This window comes from Nerophis ophidion, linkage group LG18, assembly GCF_033978795.1.
Source record: "Nerophis ophidion isolate RoL-2023_Sa linkage group LG18, RoL_Noph_v1.0, whole genome shotgun sequence".
Taxonomy (NCBI): domain Eukaryota; kingdom Metazoa; phylum Chordata; class Actinopteri; order Syngnathiformes; family Syngnathidae; genus Nerophis; species Nerophis ophidion.
This window is the reverse complement of record NC_084628.1, coordinates 27,508,326-27,523,978: the sequence shown is the minus strand read 5'-3', so window position 1 is coordinate 27,523,978 and position 15,653 is coordinate 27,508,326. Positions and strand designations below refer to the sequence as shown.

Genomic DNA, 15,653 nt, shown 5'->3' with positions numbered 1-15,653 from the left:
TAAAAAGATGATTGATGACGGAAGTGTTTCGGCTAACGTTTAAAAAGACAAGTGTTGATGGAAATGTTTCGGTTAACATTTAAAAAGATGAGTGATGACGGAAGTGTTTCGGCTAACGTTTAAAAAGACGAATGTTGACGGAAGTGTTTCGGCTAACGTTTAAAAAGACGAATGTTGACGGAAGTGATTCGGCTAACAATAAAAAAGATGAGTGAAGACGGAAGTGATTCGGCTAACGTTTGAAAAGATGATTGATGATGGAAGTGTTTCGGCTAACGTTTAAAAATATGATTGATGACGGAAGTGTTTGGGCTACCGTTTAAAAAGATGATTGATGAGGGAAGTGTTTCGGCTAACGTTTAAAAAGACGAATGTTGACGGAAGTGTTTCCGCTAACTTTTAAAAAGGACGAGTGATGACAGAAGTGTTTCGGCTAACGTTTAAAAAGATGAGTGATGACGGAAGTGTTTCGGCTAACGTTTAAAAAGACGAATGTTGACGGAAATGTTTCCGCTAACTTTTAAAAAGGACGAGTGATGACAGAAGTGTTTCGGTTAACGTTTAAAAAGATGAGTGAAGACGGAAGTGATTCGGCTAACAATAAAAAAGATGAGTGAAGACGGAAGTGATTCGGCTAACGTTTGAAAAGATGATTGATGATGGAAGTGTTTCGGCTACCGTTTATAAATATGATTGATGACGGAAGTGTTTCGGCTACCGTTTAAAAGGACAAATGATGACATAAGTGTTTCGGCTAACATTTAAAAGGACGAATGATGACAGAAGTGATCGGCTAACGTTTGAAAAGACGAGTGTTGACGGAAATGTTTCAGATAACGTTTAAAGGATGAGTCATGACGGAAGCGTTTCGGCAAACGTTTAAAAAGATGATTGATGACGGAAGTGTTTCGGCTAACGTTTAAAAAGACAAGTGTTGATGGAAATGTTTCGGTTAACATTTAAAAAGATGAGTGATGACGGAAGTGTTTCGGCTAACGTTTAAAAAGACGAATGTTGACGGAAGTGTTTCGGCTAACGTTTAAAAAGACGAATGTTGACGGAAGTGATTCGGCTAACAATAAAAAAGATGAGTGAAGACGGAAGTGATTCGGCTAACGTTTGAAAAGATGATTGATGATGGAAGTGTTTCGGCTAACGTTAAAAATATGATTGATGACGGAAGTGTTTGGGCTACCGTTTAAAAAGATGATTGATGAGGGAAGTGTTTCGGCTAACGTTTAAAAAGACGAATGTTGACGGAAGTGTTTCCGCTAACTTTTAAAAAGGACGAGTGATGACAGAAGTGTTTCGGCTAACGTTTAAAAAGATGAGTGATGACGGAAGTGTTTCGGCTAACGTTTAAAAAGACGAATGTTGACGGAAATGTTTCCGCTAACTTTTAAAAAGGACGAGTGATGACAGAAGTGTTTCGGTTAACGTTTAAAAAGATGAGTGAAGACGGAAGTGATTCGGCTAACAATAAAAAAGATGAGTGAAGACGGAAGTGATTCGGCTAACGTTTGAAAAGATGATTGATGACGGAAGTGTTTCGGCTACCGTTTAAAAGGACGAATGATGACATAAGTGTTTCAGCTAACATTTAAAAGGACGAATGATGACAGAAGTGATCGGCTAACGTTTGAAAAGACGAGTGTTGACGGAAATGTTTCAGATAACGTTTAAAAGGATGAGTCATGACGGAAGTGTTTCGGCAAACGTTTAAAAATATGATTGATGACGGAAGTGTTTCGGCTAACGTTTAAAAAGACAAGTGTTGATGGAAATGTTTCGGTTAACATTTAAAAAGATGAGTGATGACGGACGTGTTTCGGCTAACGTTTAAAAAGACGAATGTTGACGGAAGTATTTTGGCTAACGTTTAAAAAGACGAATGTTGACGGAAATGTTTCAGCTAACGTTTAAAAAGACAAGTGTTGACGGAAATGTTTCGATTAACATTCAAAAAGATGAGTGATGACGGAAGTGTTTCGGCTAACGTTTAAAAAGATGAGTGATGACAGAAGTGTTTCGGCTAACATTTGAAAGGATGAGTGATGACGGAAGTGTTTCGGCAAACGTTTAAAAAGATGATTGATGACGGAAGTGTTTCGGCTAACGTTTAAAAAGACAAGTGTTGATCGAAATGTTTCGGTTAACATTTAAAAAGATGAGTGATGACGGACGTGTTTCGGCTAACGTTTAAAAAGACGAATGTTGACGGAAGTATTTCGGCTAACGTATAAAAAGACGAATGTTGACGGAAATGTTTCAGCTAACGTTTAAAAAGACAAGTGTTGACGGAAATGTTTCGGTTAACATTCAAAAAGATGAGTGATGACGGAAGTGTTTCGGCTAACGTTTAAAAAGATGAGTGATGACATAAGTGTTTCGGCTAACATTTGAAAGGATGAGTGATGACGGAAGTGTTTCGGCAAACATTTAAAAGGATGAGTGATGACGGAAGTGTTTCGGCAAACGTTTAAAAGGACGAATGATGACGGAAATGTTTCGGCTAACATTTAAAAGGATGAGTGTTGACGGAAATGTTTCGGCTGATGTTTAAAAAGATGAGTGATGACGGAAGTGTTTCGGCTAACATTACTCACTCAGGGCAGCCGGAACGACTCGACGATGCACACGAACGCCTTTTCCTTTCTCGCACCCTGGCCGGAATCTTCAGCTCCCCGACGGTTAGTCTCCTCTTGGTTGCGTCCTGGGCAGAAGACGAGCGTCAACTCTGCTAGTTTCACACCAAACAAACAAGCTAATATGCTAACGTTAGCGCCCGGACACTTCCGAGCTAACAGCAGGATGTGCGTTTGTCTTTCTAACTTCCCCTCGGGCCTCTGAGCTCCGGTCAAAATAGTGCGTCAACAAAAAAAGTGGCGCTGGCAGAAATGCTCACCTCGTCGTCACTTTTACGGAGAGAAGTTAGCTTCCAAGCCTCCTGCTCCTTGCATAAAGAGAAGGAATTTCGCCATCGCTTACGGCCAGATTTTGCGCATGCGCGCTTGTGCAAATCAAGGCCGGGCTTAAATTGGTCAAGAAAGCACGTTTGTCCTTAAAATAATGATAGCCTTCAACAATGTTAATATTCATCAATACCTACTATGCAATCAAGGACATTTCCACTCTACCTTTACGTGGGAAAATCTTGTTGTTGACGTGTCGCTTCTTTGCCGGGAAAAAAAGCGTTGACGCAAATGGGAATTCCCTCCAGTATCAATAAAACCATCTCCCTCCAGTATCAATAAAAACAATTCCCTCCAGTATCAATAAAAACAATTCCCTCCAGTATCAATAAAACCAATTAAATAATACCAATCACATCCAGTATCGATACAACCAATTCAATAAAACCAATTACACCCAGTATCAATAAAATCAATATCAATAAAACCAATTATCTCCAGTATCAATAAAACCAATTGAAATAAAACCAATTACATCCAGTATCAATAAAACCAATTCTCTCCAGTATCAATAAAACCAATTACAATACAACCAATTACATCCAGTATCAATAAAGCAAATTCCCTCCAGTATCAATAAAAACAATTACAATAAAAACCATTATATCCAGTATCAATAAAACCAATTACATCCAGTATCAATAAAACCAATTACAATACAACCAATTACATCCAGTATCAATAAAACCAATTACATCCAGTATCAATAAAACCAATTACATTTAGTATTAATAAAATCAATTACATGCAGTATCAATAAAACCACTTATATTTAGTATCAATAAAACCAATTACATCCAGTATCAATAAAACTGAATCCCTACAGTATCAATAAAACCCATTCCATCTAGTATCAATAAAACCAATTCCATCCCGTATAAATACAACCAATTCCATCCAGTATCAATAAAACAATTCCATCCAGTATCAATAAAACCAATTCCATCCCGTATAAATACAACCAATTCCATCCAGTATCAAAAAAACTATTCCATCCAGTATCAATAAAACTAAATCCATCCAGTATCAATAAAACCAATTCCATCCAGTATCAATAAAACCAATTCCATCCTGTATCACTAAAACCAAATCCATCCAGTGTCAATAAAACCAATTACATCCAGTATGAATAAAAACAATTACATCCAGTATCAATAAAAACTATTTCATCCAGTATCAATAAAACCAATTTCATCTAGTATCAATAAAACACATGTATCCAGTATCAATATACTAAATCCATCCATTATCAATAAACCAATTCTATCCAGTATCAATGAAACTAAATCCATCCAGTATCAATAAAACAATTTCATCCAGTATCAATAACAATAATTTTATCCAGTATCAATTATAAATCAATAAATATTACCTCATGAATTTCTTACCTTATCATTACAATTTATTTTTCATAATCTTATCATTTTGACTTTCTCATCCATTCGTGATGTGACTTTTCATCTCATGATTATGACTTTCTTATCTCATAATCATGACTTTTTATCTCATAATTTCGATTTTATTAATCTCATAATTTCGATTTTTCTTTTCCCATTTTTAATTTCGATTTTCTACTTAAATATGATACTTAATTTTGGAGTTTTATTTTTTTTAATCACATAAATTCGACATTTTCTCAGAATTATGACTTTTTATCTCAGAATTATGACTTTGTTATCTCATAATTATGATTTTTTTAATCTCATAATTTCGATTTTTCTTATGCATTCTTAATTTCGATTTTGTATCCCATAATTATGATTTTTTTTTATCTATTTTGGAATTTCCATTTTTTTTCATCCCATAATTTCGATTTAATAACATATTTATGAATTTCTATTTAATATTTTTGACTTTCTTCTCACATAATTAAAACTCTTTATCTTATTATTTTGCTTTTTTAATCTCATAGTTTCGATGTTCTCATTGCATTCATACTTTTGACTTTATATCTCATAATTATGATTTTTAATCCCATATTTTTTACTTTTTATCTTATAATTTCGATTTTTCTTTCTCAAAATTATTTTTTATCACATAATTATATTTTTATCTCACAATTTTGACTTTCTTATTTTGTCTTTTTGTTTGATAATTATCACTTGCCTATCCCATATTTGTTTTACTTTTTATGTCATAATTTCGAGTTTTATTCATATCATAATATAGATTTTTTTCATCCCATTAATAATTTTGATTTTATATATCATAATTATGATTACCTAGCAAAAGTAGTAAGTGCTGGAACAAATGTGCCCCCAGTAAACATAGTAAGTACACAGGAGCATGTGTGTAGTTTACCTAGCAAAAGAAGTAAGTACGCTGGAGCACATGTGTCCTCAGTAAACATAGTAAAGACACAGGGGCATGTGTGTAGTGTACCTAGCAAAAGTAGTAAATACACTGGAACATATGTGTCCCAAGTAAACATATTAAGTACACAGGAGCACGTGTGTAGTTTACCTAGCAAAAGTAGTAAGTGCACTGGAACACATGTGTCCCCAGTAAACATAGTAAGTACACGTGAGCAAGTGTGTAGTTTACCTAGCAAAAGTAGTACGTACACTGGAACACATGTGTCCCCAGTAAACATAGTAAGTACACGGAAGCTTGTGTATAGTTTACTTAGCAAAAGTAGTAGGTGCACTGGAACACATTTGTCCCCAGTAAACATAGCAAGTACACAGGAGCATGTGTAAGTGTACCAAGCAAAAGTAGAAAGTACACTGGGACACATTTGTGTGCCCAGTAAACATAGTAAGTACACAGGAGCATGAGTGTAGTTTACCTAGCAAAAGAAGTAAGTACGCTGGAGCACATGTGTCCCCAGTAAACATAGTAAAGACGCAGGGGCATGTGTGTAGTGTACCTAGCAAAAGTAGTAAGTACACTGGAACATATGTGTACCAAGTAAACATATTAAGTACACAGGAGCATGTGTAAGTGTACCAAGCAAAAGTAGTAAGTGCACTGGAACACATGTGTCCCCAGTAAGCATAGTAAGTACACGGGAGCATGTGTGTAGTTTACCTAGCAAAACAAGTAAGTACGCTGGAGCACATGTGTCCCCAGTAAACATAGTAAAGACACAGGGGCATGTGTGTAGTGTACCTAGCAAAAGTAGTAAGTACACTGGAACATATGTGTCCCAAGTAAATATATTAAGTACACAGGAGCATGTGTAAGTGTACGAAGCAAAAGTAGTAAGGGCACTTGAACACATGTGTCCCCAGTAAACATAGTAAGTACACGGAAGCATGTGTGTAGTTTACGTAGCAAAAGTAGTAAGTACACTGAAACACATGTGTCCCCAGTAAACATAGTAAGTACACAGGAGCGTGTGTACAGTTTGCCTAGCAAAAGTAGTAAGTGCACTGGAACACATGTGTCCCCAGTAAACAAAGTAAGTACACATGAGCACATGTGTAGTTTACCTAGCAAAAGTAGTAAGTACATTGGAACACATGTGTCTCCAGTAAACATAGTAAGTACACAGGGGCATGTGTGTAGTGTACCTAGCAGAAGTAGTAACTACACTGGAACACATGTGTCCCCAGTAAACATAGTAGGTACACAGGAGCACGTGTGTAGTTTACCTAGCAAAAGTAGTAAGTGCACTGAAACACATGTGTCCCCAGTAAACATAGTAAGTATACAGGAGCTTATGTAGTTTTTCTAGCAAAATTAGTAAGTGCACTGGAACACATTTGTCCCCAGTAAACATAGCAAGTACACAGGAGCACGTGTAAGTGTACCAAGCAAAAGTAGTAAGTGCACTGGAACACATGTGTCCTCAGTAAACATAGTAAGTACACAGGAGCACATGTGTAGTTTACCTAGCAAAAGTAGTAAGTACACTGGAACACGTGTGCCCAGTAAACAGAGTAAGTACACAGGAGCACGTATATAGTTTACCTAGCAAAAGTAGTAAGTACACTGGAACACATTCGTGTCCCCAGTAAACACAGTAAATACACAGGAGCTTCTGTATAGTTTACTTAGCAAAAGTAGTAAGTGCACTGGAAGACATGTGTTCCCAGTAAACATAGTAAGTATACAGGAGCATGTGTGTAGTGTACCTAGCAAAAGTAGTAAGTACACTGAACACATGTGTCCCCAGTAAACATAGTAAGTACACAGGAACACATGTGTAGTGTACCTAGCAAAAGCAGTAAGTACACTGGAACACATTCGTGTCCCCAATAAACATAGTAAGTACACAGGAGAGTGTGTAAGTGTACCAAGCAAAAGTAGTAAGTGCACTGGAACACATTTGTGTCCCTAGTAAACATAGTAAGAACACAGGAGCATGTGTGTAGTTTACCTAGCAAAAGTTGTAAGTGCACTGGAACACATTTGTGTCCCTAGTAAACATAGTAAGAACACAGGAGCATGTGTGTAGTTTACCTAGCAAAAGTTGTAAGTGTACTGGAACACATTTGTCCCCAGTAAACATAGCAAGTACACAGGAGCACGTGTAAGTGTACCAAGCAAAAAGTAGTAAGTACAATGGAACACATTTGTGTGCACAGTAAACATAGTAAGAACACAGGAGCACGTGTGTAGTTTACCTAGCAAAAGTACTAAGTGCACTGGAACACATGTGTCCCCAGTAAACATAGCAAGTACACAGTTTACCAAGCAAAAGTAGTAAGTGCACTGGAACACATTTGTGTCCCCAGTAAACATAGTAAGTACACAGGAGCTTCTGTATAGTTTACTTAGCAAAAGTACTAAGTGCACTGGAACACATGTGTCCCCAGTAAACATAGTAAGTAAACCGGAGCATGTGTGTAGTTTACCTAGCAAAAGTAGTAAGTACACTGGAACACATGTGTCCCCAGTAAACATAGTAATTACACAGGACCTTGTGTATAGTTTACCTAGCAAAATTAGTAAGTGCACTGGAACACATGTGTCCCCAGTAAACATAGTAAGTACACAGGAGCATGTGTGTAGTTTACCTAGCAAAAATAGTAAGTAAACTGGAACACATTTGTGTCCCCAGTAAACATAGTAAGTACACAGGAGCACGTGTAAGTGTACCAAGCAAAAGTAGTAAGTATACTGGAACACATTTGTGTCCCCAGTAAACATAGTAAGTACACAGGAGCATGTGTGTAGTTTACCTAGCAAAAGTAGTAAGTACACTGGAACACATGTGTCCCCAGTAAACATAGTAAGTACACAGGAACACATGTGTAGTGTACCTAGCAAAAGTAGGAAGTACACTGGAACACATTTGTGTCCCTATTAATCATAGTAAGTACACAGGTGCATGTGTGTAGTCTACCTAGCAAAAGTAGTAAATAAACTGGAACACATGTTTACCTAGTAAACATAGTAAGTACACAGGGGCACATGTGTCGTTTACCTAGCAAAAGTAGTAAGTACACTGGAACACATTTGTGTCCCCAGTAAACATAGTAAGTAAACAGGAGCACATGTGTAGTTTACCTAGCAAAAGTAGTAAGTACACTGGAACACATTTGTGTCCTCAGTAAACATAGTAAGTAAACAGGAGCATGTGTAAGTGTACCAAGCAAAAGTAGTAAGTACACTGGAACACATTTGTGTCCCTATTAATAATGGTAAGTACACAGGTGCATGTGTGTAGTCTACCTAGCAAAAGTAGTAAATAAACTGGAACACATGCTTACCCAGTAAACATAGTAAGTACACAGGATTACATGTGTAGTTTACCTCGCAAAAGTAGTAAGTACACTGGAACACATGTGTCCCCAGTAAACATAGTAAGTACACAGGAGCTTGTGTATAGTTTACCTAGCAAAAGTACTAAGTGCACTGGAACACATGTGTCCCCAGTAAACAGCAAGTACACAGGAGCACGTGTAAGTTTACCAAGCAAAAGTAGTAAGTGCACTGGAACACATTTGTGTCCCCAGTAAACATAGTAAGTACACAGGAGCATGTGTAAGTGTACCAGGCAAAAGTAGTAAGTACACTGAAACATATTTGTGTCTCTAGTAAAGATAGTAAATACACAGGAGCATGTATGTAGTCCACCTAGCAAAAGTAGTAAGTAAACTGGAACACATATTTACCAAGTAAACATAGTAAGTACACAGGAGCACATGTGTAGTTTACCTAGCAAAAGTAGTAAGTACACTGGAACACATGTGTTCCCAGTAAACATAGCAAGTACACAGGAGCTTGTGTATAGTTTACCTAGCAAAAGTAATAAGTGCACTGGAACACATGTGTCCCCAGTAAACATAGCAAGTACACAGGAGCTTGTGTATAGTTTACCTAGCAAAATTAGTAAGTGCACTGGAGCACATGTGTCCCCAGTAAACATTGTAAGTACACAGGAGCATGTGTGTAGTTTACCTAGTAAAAGTAATAAGTGCACTGGAACACATTTGTGTCCCCAGTAAACATAGTAAGTACACAGGAGCATGTGTAAGTGTACCAAGCAAAAGTAGTAAGTAGACTGGAACTCATTTGTGTCCCCCAGTAAACATAGTAAGTACACAGGAGCATGTGTGTAGTTTACCTAGCAAAAGTAGTAAGTACACTGGAACACATGTGTCCCCAGTAAACATAGTAAGTACACAGGAGCACATGTGTAGTGTACTTAGCATAAGTAGGAAGTACACTGGAACACATTTCTTTCCCCAGTAAACATAGTAAGTACACAGGAGCACATGTGTAGTTTACCTACCAAAAGTAGTAAGTACACTGGAACACATTTGTGTCCCCAGTAAACATAGTAAGTAAACAGGAGCACGTGTAAGTGTACCTAGCAAAAGTAGTAAGTAAACTGGAACACATGTTTACCCAGTAAACATAGTAAGTACACAGGAGCACATGTGTAGTTTACCCAGCAAAAGTAGTAAGTACACTGGAACACATGTGTCCCCACTAAACATAGCAAGTACACAGGAGCTTGTGTATAGTTTACCTAGCAAAAGTAGTAAGTGCACTGGAACACATGTGTCCCCAGTAAACATAGTAAGTACACAGGAGCACATGTGTAGTTTACCCAGCAAAAGTAGTAAGTACACTGGAACACATGTGTCCCCAGTAAACATAGCAAGTACACAGGAGCTTGTGTATAGTTTACCTAGCAAAAGTAGTAAGTGCACTGGAACACATGTGTCCCCAGTAAACATAGCAAGTATACAGGAGCATGTGTGTAGTTTACCTAGCAAAAGTAGTAAGTGCACTGGAATACATTTGTTTCCCCAGTAAACATAGTAAGTACACAGGAGCATGTGTAAGTGTACCAAGCCAAAGTTGTAAGTATACTGGAACACATTTGTGTCCCCAGTAAATGGTAAATGGGTTGTACTTGTATAGCGCTTTTCTACCTTCAAGGTACTCAAAGCGCTTTGACATTACTTCCACATTCACACACACATTCACACACTGATGGAGGGAGCTGCCATGCAAGGCGCTAAGCACGAACCATCAGGAGCAAGGGTGAAGTGTCTTGCTCAAGGACACAACAGGCGTGACGAGGTTGGTACTAGGTGGGGATTGAACCAGGAACCCTCAGGTTGCTGGCACGGCCACTCTCCCAACCGCCAAACCGTAAAACAGTAAAGATAGTAAGTACACAGGGGCATGTGTGTAGTTTACCTAGCAAAAGTAGTAAGTGCACTGGAACACATGTGTCCCCAGTAAACATAGCAAGTACACAGGAGCTTGTGTATAGTTTACCTAGCAAAATTAGTAAGTGCACTGGAGCACATGTGTCCCCAGTAAACATAGTAAGTACACAGGAGCACGTGTAAGTGTACCAAGCAAAAGTAGTAAGTATACTGGAACACATGTGTCGCCAGTAAACATAGTAAGTACACAGGAGCACATGTGTAGTGTACCTAGCAAAAGTAGGAAGTACACTGGAACACATTTGTGTCCCCAGTAAACATAGTAAGTAAACAGGAGCACATGTGTAGTTTACCTAGCAAAAGTAGTAAGTACACTGGAACACATTTGTGTCCTCAGTAAACATAGTAAGTACACAGGAGCATGTGTAAGTGTACCCGGCAAAAGTAGTAAGTACACTGGAACATATTTGTGTCCCTAGTAAACATAGTAAGTACACAGGAGCATGTGTGTAGTCTACCTAGCAAAAGTAGTAAGTAAACTGGAACACATGTGTCCCCAGTAAACATAGCAAGTACACAGGAGAATGTGTAAGTGTACCAAGCAAAAGTAGTAAGTACACTGGAACACATGTGTCCCCAGTAAACATAGCAAGTACACAGGAGCACGTGTAAGTGTACCAAACAAAAGTAGTAAGTGCACTGGAACACATTTGTGTCCCCAGTAAACATAGTAAGTACACAGGAGCATGTGTGTAGTTTACCTAGCAAAAGTTGTAAGTGCACAGAACACGTGTAGCCATTAAAATTAGTAAGGTAAGTACACAAGAACACGTGTACAGCCCGGAGGCTGACAGAAAGAGAAGTTTGTGAGAGAAATTATACAGAAAAAATAGTTGTCGTCAGCAAATATATAAAGAATGTAGGATATTGCATGTGCCTTATACACATGAATAATTAGATTTGATCGAATAGTACTTCAAATAAGAAGGGTTGCAGAAATGGTTCTGTCACACAGGTCTTCTAAATAATAAGTATATAATAAGGTAATAGTAATAATAAGGTAATAATAAGTAATAACAATAATAATTGGAATAATAGGGCACAATAATTATTCATACTATCATAATTGTTGTTGAAAATCATAGTTGTGTATTGCACATATATAAGAAATACATCAAAGTGGACGATATTCGTTTGATTTTGATGTAAAAAAGTAAAAAGCGTCGCCCTGTTATTTGGACTCATTGTGAGACTGTTTGTAGTGCCCTCCGCTGGATGTTTTAAGAAGTGCATTTAATGAAACAAAAACAAACAGTGAGGAAGGAGTTCAATGTGTAGTTCAAAAGAAATAGGAATCTTTGTCTTCCGTAAAGAAAAACGAGTAATGTGTTTATGATCAGAAGAAAATACATATTTCTGTTTACTGTGTTATTTAAAGAAATAAAAGAAGCGCACTTTTATTGAAATATTATTGTCTAGTTTGTGATTTTTAATTGCATCAAAAAGTTTCTCCAAACCCGTTATGTCTTTGAATGCAGCACCACCTGGGAGCAGGAAGTGTACTGCTGCTAAAACAAGCAGCTAGCTAACGACGAGTAGCCGCCGATGCTAACATGTTGTGACGATAAATCCGACTTGACCTGCCAAACATTGACTTTACTGCCCTGCAGCCCACTGGAGGACGAAGACAAAATACTGTTTTGTGTCAAACAGCAAGGTAAGCGTGTGACCCACCGGCGTTAGCGCTTAATGCTAATTAGCATACAAACACTTGAGTTGGGTGCTATTAGCTGTTAGCTTAGCACTTGGAAATAAACAGCAAGGCTCACGCTAATTAATGTGTTTGCACAAAGTGTCTGCTTCACAAACTCTCCGAGGTAATACCACCAACTTTAAGCGCTTTGATAAGTCAAGTGCTGTTATATTCTAAATATTATAATCTAAAACCACTCGTAGTCTGAGAAACATTTACGTTAATGACGTAATTTGTATCCAAAGTGCGGCCCGGGGGCCATTTGTCTCACGCACGTCATTTTATATGCATTTCTTCTATCCATCCATCCATTTTCTTCCGCTTGTCCCTTTCGGGGTCGCGGGCGGTGCTGGAGCCTATCTCATCTGCATTCCATGTATTGATTAAAGGCCTACTGAAATGAGATTTTCTTATTTAAACAGGGATATCAGGTCCATTCTATATGTCATACTTGATCATTTCGCGATATTGCCATATTTTTGCTGAAAGGATTTAGTGGAGAACATCGACAATAAAGTTTGCAACTTTTGGTCGCTAATACAAAAGCCCTGTCTTTACCGGAAGTCACAGATGATGACGTCACCCTTTGAGGGTTCCTCACATCCTCACATTGTTTTTAAAGGCCTACTGAAACCCACTACTACCCACCACGCAGTCTGATAGTTTATATATCAATGATGAAATATTAACATTGCAACCCATGCCAATATGGCCTTTAAATTTCCCGGGAGTTTCGTCTTGAAAACTTTGTGTAATGATGACGTGTACGCAAGACGTCACAGGTTTTTAGGAAGTATGAGCGCTGCGCACACACACAGCTAAATGTCGTCTGCTTTAACGGCATAATTATACAGTGTTTTGGACATCCGTGTTGCTGAATCTTTTGCAATTTGTTCAATTAATATTGGAGAAGTCACAGTAGAACGATGGAGTTGGGAAGCTTTAGCCTTTAGCCACACAAACACACGGTGATTCCTTGTTTAAAATTACTGGAGGGGAAACTTTCCTATGGATGAGAGCGATCATGGGAACATGGATCCCGACCACATGTCAACCAGCAGGTTTCGGTGAAAAAATTGTGGTTAAAAAGTCGCTTCTTACCGGAGAAAAGCTGAGCTTGTGCCGTCCATAAAGCTGCCGTCGACTCCCCTGAGACACTGTGCGTCAGGACACCCGTGGAAACACCTTTCCAACTATCAGGTAATATTAAACTCACTAAAACACTAGCAACACAATAGAAAGATAAGGGATTTCGAAGAATTATCCTAGTAAATGTGTCTAAAAACATCGGAATCCGTCCCAATTTCAATCGCGTTATTTTTTTTAACTTTTTTTTTGTAGTCCGTCGCTATCAATATCCTCAAACACAAGTCTTTCATCCTCGCTCAAATTAATGGGGAAATTGTTGTTTTCTCGGTCCGAATAGCACTTTTTGTTGGAGGCTCACATTAAAAACAATGTGAATATGTGAGGAGCCATCAAACATGTGACGTCATCGTCTGCGACTTTCGGTAGAGGCAAGGCATTTCTCTTAGCACCGAAAGTTACGAACTTTATCGTAGATGTTCTCTACTAAATCCTTTCAGCAAAAATATGGCAATATCGCAAAATGATCAAGTATGACACATAGAATGGACCTGCTTTCCCTGTTTAAATAAGAACATCTCATTTAAGTAGGCCTTTAATAGCACCTAATAGTCGGAAGGGTGTGTCCACGGGTGTCTTGAGGCCAGTGTCTGATGGAAGTCGACGGCAGCTGTATGGACGGCACAAGCTCAGCTGATCTCCTGTAAGTGGCGACTTTTTACCACAATTTTCTCACCGAAAACTGCCGGTTGACATTTGGTTGGGATCCATGTTCGCTTGACCGCTCTGATCCATAGTAAAGCTTCACCTCCGGGTATTTTAAACAAGGAATCACCGTGTGTTTGCGTGGCTAAAGGCTAAAGCTTCCCAACTCCATCTTTCTACTTTGACTTCTCCATTATTAATTGAACAAATTGCAAAAGATTCAGCAACACAGATGTTAAAAATTCTGTGTAATTATGCGGTTAAAGCAGACGACTTTTAGCTGTGTGTATGTGCAGCGCTAATATTTCCTTACAGTCCGTGACGTCACGCGTGCACGTCATCATTACACAGCGTTTTCAACAAGAAACTCCCGGGAAATTTAAAATTGCAATTTAGTAAACTAAAAAGGCCGTATTGGCATGTGTTCCAATGTGAATATTTCATCATTGATGTATAAACTATCAGACTGCGTGGTGGGTAGTAGTGGGTTTCAGTAGGCCTTTAACGTGGACCCCGACTTAAAGGCCTACTGAAACCCACGCAGTCTGATAGTTTATACATCATTGATGAAATATTAACATTGCAACACATGTCAATACGGCCGGTTTAGTTTACTAAATTACAATTTTAAATTTCCTGCGGAGTTTCTTGTTGAAAACGTCGCGGAATGATGACGCGCATGATGACGTGTGTTTGTGACGTTTCGGGTTGGAGAGGACATACTACCTCAGCACCAGTTACGACTAAAAGTCGTCTCTTTTCATCGCCCAATTACACAGTAATTTGGACATCTGTGTTGCTGAATCTTTTGCAATTTGTTCAATTAATAATGGAGACTATAAAGAACAATGCTGTTGGTGGAAAGCGGTGGATTGCAGCTGTCTTTGTTTGTTGTGAAGCTTTAACACAGAGCGGCCAAGCGAACATATTTCTCTACATCAACCAGCATGTTTTTGGATGAGAAAATTGTGATATATATCTTACCGGAGACATCAGTGGATTATTCGTTTTCCTGCAGTAGCTGTCAAAAAAGGCAGCTGTAAGCTTGGCTCCTCGGCTTCTCTCTGAGACACTGGCGTGTTCACCGCAGCCCTCCGACATCGAGGTATGTCTTTACAATCTCACTAAAACACCATTAAAACGGCGGCGGCGGCGATGACCAAGAAGAACGCAGAGTTGGAATATAATTACAACACTTTGTGTACATATTTATATAATATTTACATATTTATATAATATGTAACTACAAGCTCCATTCGCAAGGTAGTTGGTGCCTGTCGTGGCGGTAATCCCAGAACCCGTTGGTGGACACCAGCAGTGAGGGATGCCGTCAAGCTGAAGAAGGAGTCCTATCGGGTTCTTTTGGCTCATAGGACTCCGGAGGCAGTGGACCGGTACCGACGGGCCAAGCGGTGTGCAGCTTTAGCGGTCGCGGAGGCAAAAACTCGGACATGGGAAGAGTTCGGGGAAGCCATGGAAAACGACTTCCGGACGGCTTCGAAGCGATTCTGGACCACCATACGGCGCCTCAGGAAGGGGAAGCAGTGCACTATCAACACC

At 38.8% G+C, this 15,653-nt stretch overlaps 2 protein-coding genes across 3 annotated transcripts in view; one reads left to right on the top strand and one right to left on the bottom strand.

Annotated features, from left to right (window-relative positions):
- fndc3a (fibronectin type III domain containing 3A) overlaps positions 1-3,087 on the bottom strand; it is a 177,526-nt gene extending 174,439 nt beyond the window's left edge. Inside the window, exons 1-2 of the mRNA XM_061877887.1 lie at positions 2,906-3,087; positions 2,607-2,713 (exon numbers count right to left, since the gene is read on the bottom strand). The gene's annotated coding sequence lies outside the window, so the exon portion shown is untranslated. The remainder of the gene's footprint in view (positions 1-2,606; positions 2,714-2,905) is intronic.
- Positions 3,088-12,088: 9,001 nt separating this feature from the next.
- rcbtb2 (regulator of chromosome condensation (RCC1) and BTB (POZ) domain containing protein 2) overlaps positions 12,089-15,653 on the top strand; it is a 51,815-nt gene continuing 48,250 nt past the window's right edge. For both annotated transcript variants that reach the window (XM_061877883.1, XM_061877884.1), the window contains exon 1: positions 12,089-12,266. The gene's annotated coding sequence lies outside the window, so the exon portion shown is untranslated. The remainder of the gene's footprint in view (positions 12,267-15,653) is intronic.